The following is a 5,533-nucleotide window of genomic DNA, read 5'->3' on the forward strand; positions in this document are numbered from 1 at the left end:
TGGTAAAACCCCTACTAACAGACATCTCAAAAGAGATAGCTCAATATGCAAATGTATGCAGCATAAAATCACGTCATATAAATCATGCAGTCACATAATACATGCATACTCAGTCAGGATATCTCGAACAGTACTTTCGTACCTCAAATACTAAGCAATATCTACCAGCTCTAAGTCCACGCCTATAGTCCGCGCTACAATTCCAAATGATATTAATATCATTATAGTGCTCTAAAAGCCTTAACTAAGCTATTGCATACTCCTAAATATTTTTAGAAAGCAAAAGCTATACCTTTGTCCGTCGTCAGCCCTTTGCTGTCGATTGCCTCAAAACTAGGCCACAGCTCCTCTACGACACCTGGACTGCTATGCCACTTCTGGATTCCCAACGAGATGCCTAGAAAGCCATAGATCTAAGCTGGAAGACCAAGGAATCGAGAGAAGAGAGGAGAATGGTGCACTTGAAAATGAATCTCGGCACCTCTATTTATTGGCGGAGTTCAGGCCGTCCGAACCCCACTTCGTAGCGTCCGAACATGTTCGGGCCATCCGAACTCGACTTCGCAGCATCCGAAGTCCCATTAATACGTCAGTTGTGTCGTCATCTTGCTAACGTAAGCAATGACGTAATACTGGACTCCGATCGGACCGTCCGAACCTGTCGACGGAGCGTTGGAACGCGTTTGGAGCCTCCGATCCTGGCTTCGGATAGTCCAATCATGTTCGGAGCCTCCGATCTTCCTTTCAGAGCATCCGAACTTAGGGTTATTAGTTGCGATTAGTTCCTTAATCTCTTTATTTGGTTACGGGCTACTACATGTGTTGTGTTAAAGGATCGTTGGGAGGAGGGTTCTTGGTGGTGAAACTCACACTGAAGGGTCATTGGTCTACGAACAGTCTTAAAACTATGTCTTTTGAAGTTGCATGTAGCTGGCATAACATGACACACACGCACTTTCACACTTGACTGAAGGTATATCATGGAAAATCAAGAGTAATCATAAGTTTGTTTTTGTATGTGAGACTTCCCCGAGGCTATGATGTCATGATTCGTCCTTGCTTATGTTTTTGTTATGTTTGCATATTGTTTTTTCATGACTTGCTCGAGGGCGAGCAAAGGTTTAAGTATGAGGGAGTTTGATATTTCTTCATTTTCCTATGTTTATTTGGATTAAATTTTCAGTATTAGGTGTGTTTTGATTGATTAAATTCATTTTATAGTTTTTAATCATTTTATGTGATGTGATGATGGTAAAGAGAATAAATGGAGCAAAGGATGGAAGAAAAGCGCAGAAAAAGGAAGAATTTGGAGTAAGAGAAGAGCCGCAAGAATGAATTACAGAGTAGCAATGGTCAAAAATTACTTTTTAATTCTAAATAGAACCAAATCCGATCTCTACCATTCAAAATGAAGTTCCAGATGTTTTGAAGCTTCTTTCCAAATTTCGGCTCGATCCGACGGCTAGAACTCAGGATATGAATTTTTCAAGAAAACTAGGCGCTGGAAGGGAGGTATGCACGGACCAAGGCACGGACCTGGCACGCGGTCCGTGCATGTCGCGAAATTTTAAAATTTGGGACAGAACTTTGCTCTCTCGATCCGTAAGTTTCAACCGATTGAGCGAGACGGGAAATTTGGGAATTATATTTTACAAAGAAAACTTTCTTGGGAAGGACTCTATACTTTAAATAACTCTTTGAACCTTATTTTTAATCATTTTTGGGACGGCTGAAGAAGGGAGAAACATCTTGGCGGCTAGGTTTTATCTTCTTTGTTCGTAGATTTAATTTCTTTCTTCAATTCTTGTAAATTTTAATTCTTGGTAGAGGAAGACAAACCCTTTGAAGTTTATTTATCTCGTGAGATTTTGATTTTTATTGTTTGATTTTTATTTGAGTATCAAGAGTTGTTTGGAATCTATTGATATGCTTGTATGTTTAAATATTGGTTTGATCTCCCTTTGATTTTTATCATACAATCTAATGATAAATTAAAAATAAAATCCGTAATTGTTTGATCCATCTAATTTGTGAAGCAACTATGATTAATATTTTTCGCTTGTGAATTTGTTAATTCGTAGGAACAACAATTGACTAGATTAAATACAATCGCTTGTGCTTGTGTTTTCTAGATTCATAAGTCTCACTAGTTTGAATGCTACCATAGGTTTAAATCTTGATCTCTTGTATCTTGGTTGATTTATTGGTAATGGTTAATTTTGAACGTTTGTGTCTAATTAACTAAAATTAAGGTAAGATAGGAATTAAATTTCCAATTGCGAATATTCAATAAAAATTAATTATTTTTAGGGAATCGATGATCGAGTGAATAACTTCAAGGGTGTAGTCGACCGGATACAAAGGCTTGTTTTAATTGATTTCTTTGTTATAATTTTTATTCTCGCATGTTAGTTGATAAAATTTTATTTTTAATTTCTTTTAATTAATAGTAGTTAATTTTAAAATCCAAAACCCCCTTTTATTTATTTTTAGTATTTTTAAGAACACAATTAAATTTCACTTTCCTCGTGAGAACGATCCCTACTCTCGCTACTACATGTTTATTAGTTAATCTGAGTTGGGTTAATATGGACGTGATACGACTAAGCGCTACCAAATTTGGCGTCGTTTCCAGGGAAGACGTTTAATTTATTTGTGTTTTTGTTTTTATTTTATTCACCGTTTTTTTTAATCTGTTTTTGCAAGAATTCTTCTGGTGTAATACTTCGAGATGTCAAATCGAAAAGAATTCACAATTTTTATTCAGCAACACGGAGAGCCATTCTACGCAGCATGGGAGAGATTCAAGGATTTGGTAACCATCTCCCGGTATCATGATTTTTCTAACTATTCTCTCCTTATATTTTTTTCTTGACGGTATGGATGTGATGACAAAAAGATGGGTAATTGATGGAGCTTTCACAAGTGGTACTCCACTATTTTTCCGAGATGATGATAGTATGATACTCCTGTTGGATGATATTTTCAATAGGCTTGGATGTCAGCTGAGGGATAGGAACTGTCTGAGTAGCAAGATTCATCGATGCGGAGACTGCTATCATGGCTGCTGTCACAAAAGAGGTTGGAGTGTGAATAGTTGATAGCAACTTTATCCTCTTAGGTTTCGGTTGAGATTGCTTGAGTGTCGTTTTCTTCCTTGGAAAAGGAGACGAGCCACCGAAGACTTGAACCAAAGGAGCATTGTCACTGGCATCATCATCTAGATCTGAGTCAACTTTTATAGTGCGCTTGCTAGTTCGAGGACGCTTCTGTTGAAGAGGTGTAGTTCCCATTGCAGCTTGTTGTTGTTCTGTCCCGATTTCCCGTTTAATGGTTCTTACTTGATCAGCAGTTACTTGATTCTTTTTCAATAACAAAGGGATAGTAACCGCATTGAGCCATTTTGAGATGTGCAGGGCTTCAAAAGTGGATGATTTCACACCTAAGGCTGCAAGAAGATGGCAAATTTGTAGTGCAAAGCCTTCGGATTGTCCTTTGCCTCGAATCATCTCACAGAAAGTAGAGTAGAGAATGGACGACCAGTTGAAGGTCAACTGAGAAGCAATGGAACCCATGTACTGAAATTTCTCAAGAGTGATCTTTTCATAAGATCCAGCTTTGGACAAAAGTGTTTTTGCTACAATGTTGACTAGTAGTCAATATGCGGGCTTCAAGCTTTGTTTGAGACCATTAACTTTAATAGGTGCTCCATCCAACGTGAACTAAGCTGTCCAGACAAAGGCATTACCGTCAGGTAGGTCTGCGCATTTCATCAAACCACTGGTGGGCAACCCAAAAGTTTCACCGAAGAAGTGCTGATTGAATTCTATTTTTCGACCCTTGATGATGCAGGCGATGCTTCCATGATGTAATTCGACATATTCGAAGAATTCCTTGACTAGATCGTAGTATACGGTAGAGCTATAGCTAAGAAATTTGCGAAGCCCTAATGCTTCAATCATGTGGAACTTTGCAGAGATTTCTGCATTTTTGATGGAATAGATTTCGTCAAAGTTGATTCCCAAGCATGTTTTCTGGATAGACATGTTGAAGAATTCTGATATCAAGAAATAGGATTAGTATTCGTGAAAGAGATTGGTAAAGAGATTGATACTCGAGTTGTTGCGAAAAATATATATGTTTGTGTTATGTGTGTGGGTAGCCGCGATGTACATGTCACCTAAAGTTTGAATTTTGAATTTTAAAATTTGAAAAACGTGCGGTATGATAAATATAAAGCAAAAAGTATATATATAAATATTATATAATAATAATAAGGCGGTTGGTTCCAAAGTCCAATTTCTGTATGCGACTGATCTTCTGACATCAGTTACTGGCGTTTTGTATACGCCGTCAGGTCCGAAAATTATGATTTGACATTTAAGCATATCAGTGGATAATGAACAGATACAATTGATATATGCCGACCCTTTACCTTCCTTGGGTTCCTATAAATACGAGATCAACAAATCAGTAGGGCATAAAAATATATGCATAAAATAGAGAAAAAATAAGATGTCGGGTCCAGGAGGAGATTTGGCTATTGATTTCAACGCTGATTTGACTAGGGTTAGATCACGCGAGTATGAAGATACGGTGTTTGGCCAATTTGTTGAAGAATGGGAGGTATTTGAAGAGCTGCGTCTTTATGTTTTTGCTGTTCATCCACAGGGTTCGGTGGACTCTGAGAGAGACTATTCTGTCCAGATGCAGCATTATGAAGAGAAGCTGGGGTCGACTGATCCGGTGAAAATCTTCAGTCCTGAGGGTTTGTACTTGATCTTGCTCTATAAGGAGCTTGAAGGACTGGAGCTTATCCGGTCAGAGGACATTGGCTACGTTCGCTCTCCTACCAGAGAGCTTACGTTTTTCATGCTCTCATGGAAAAATGCAGTAGAGAAATAGATTGCTAAGGCAGTGTCAGCCTTTCAGGCTCTTATGTAATCAAATTCTCCTGTAAAACTTATATAAGTATGAATGAAAATATTTTGCATATTTTGTCTGACTTAGGACGATTCTCTATCGTAAAAGATACAAGTATCATATGCATTCATAAAAGAAATATTGATATCACACCTTTTCACGTAGCAGATGTCTGAACATTAAGATTGATGTGACTAAAAGGAGGATATTCATGAGTATGAATTGTAGATGAAATAATCTTAAAATGAAACATTAATCAGAAAAGTACGATGCAAAAAGTAACTGTTTGCTTTCATTAAATTCCTAGTGCACGGATATCGGTAAAGTAGGCTTATCAAAGGTCTGTGTCAATATTTTGTAAAGATATTCTCGACGGTTCAGTGTAGGTGACTATTGACCTACTGGACCTTTGGCCTTCTGATTTTCTCGCCTATAAATATGGTGCCTTAGGCAAAAGAGAAAACACAACTTAGATTATTCAAAGAAAATCACAATGGATGAGTCTGATTTTGAGAGAAGAAAGACTGTGTATAGAAATAGAATTATTGCAAGAGGCATGCGTATCTGGTTTCTTCTGTAGGAGATATGTCGCAACCTGCCTACTGGTTTA

At 37.7% G+C, this 5,533-nt stretch overlaps 1 non-coding gene across 1 annotated transcript; it reads right to left on the bottom strand.

The window, feature by feature from the left end:
- Positions 1–2,736: 2,736 nt before the first annotated feature.
- On the bottom strand, positions 2,737–2,841 carry LOC140870140 (small nucleolar RNA R71). Its single transcript, XR_012147117.1, has one exon. It is a non-coding gene; the product is annotated as a small nucleolar RNA R71 (small nucleolar RNA).
- Positions 2,842–5,533: the final 2,692 nt, after the last annotated feature.

This window comes from Henckelia pumila, chromosome 4 (genome assembly GCF_033568475.1).
Source record: "Henckelia pumila isolate YLH828 chromosome 4, ASM3356847v2, whole genome shotgun sequence".
NCBI lineage: Eukaryota > Viridiplantae > Streptophyta > Magnoliopsida > Lamiales > Gesneriaceae > Henckelia > Henckelia pumila.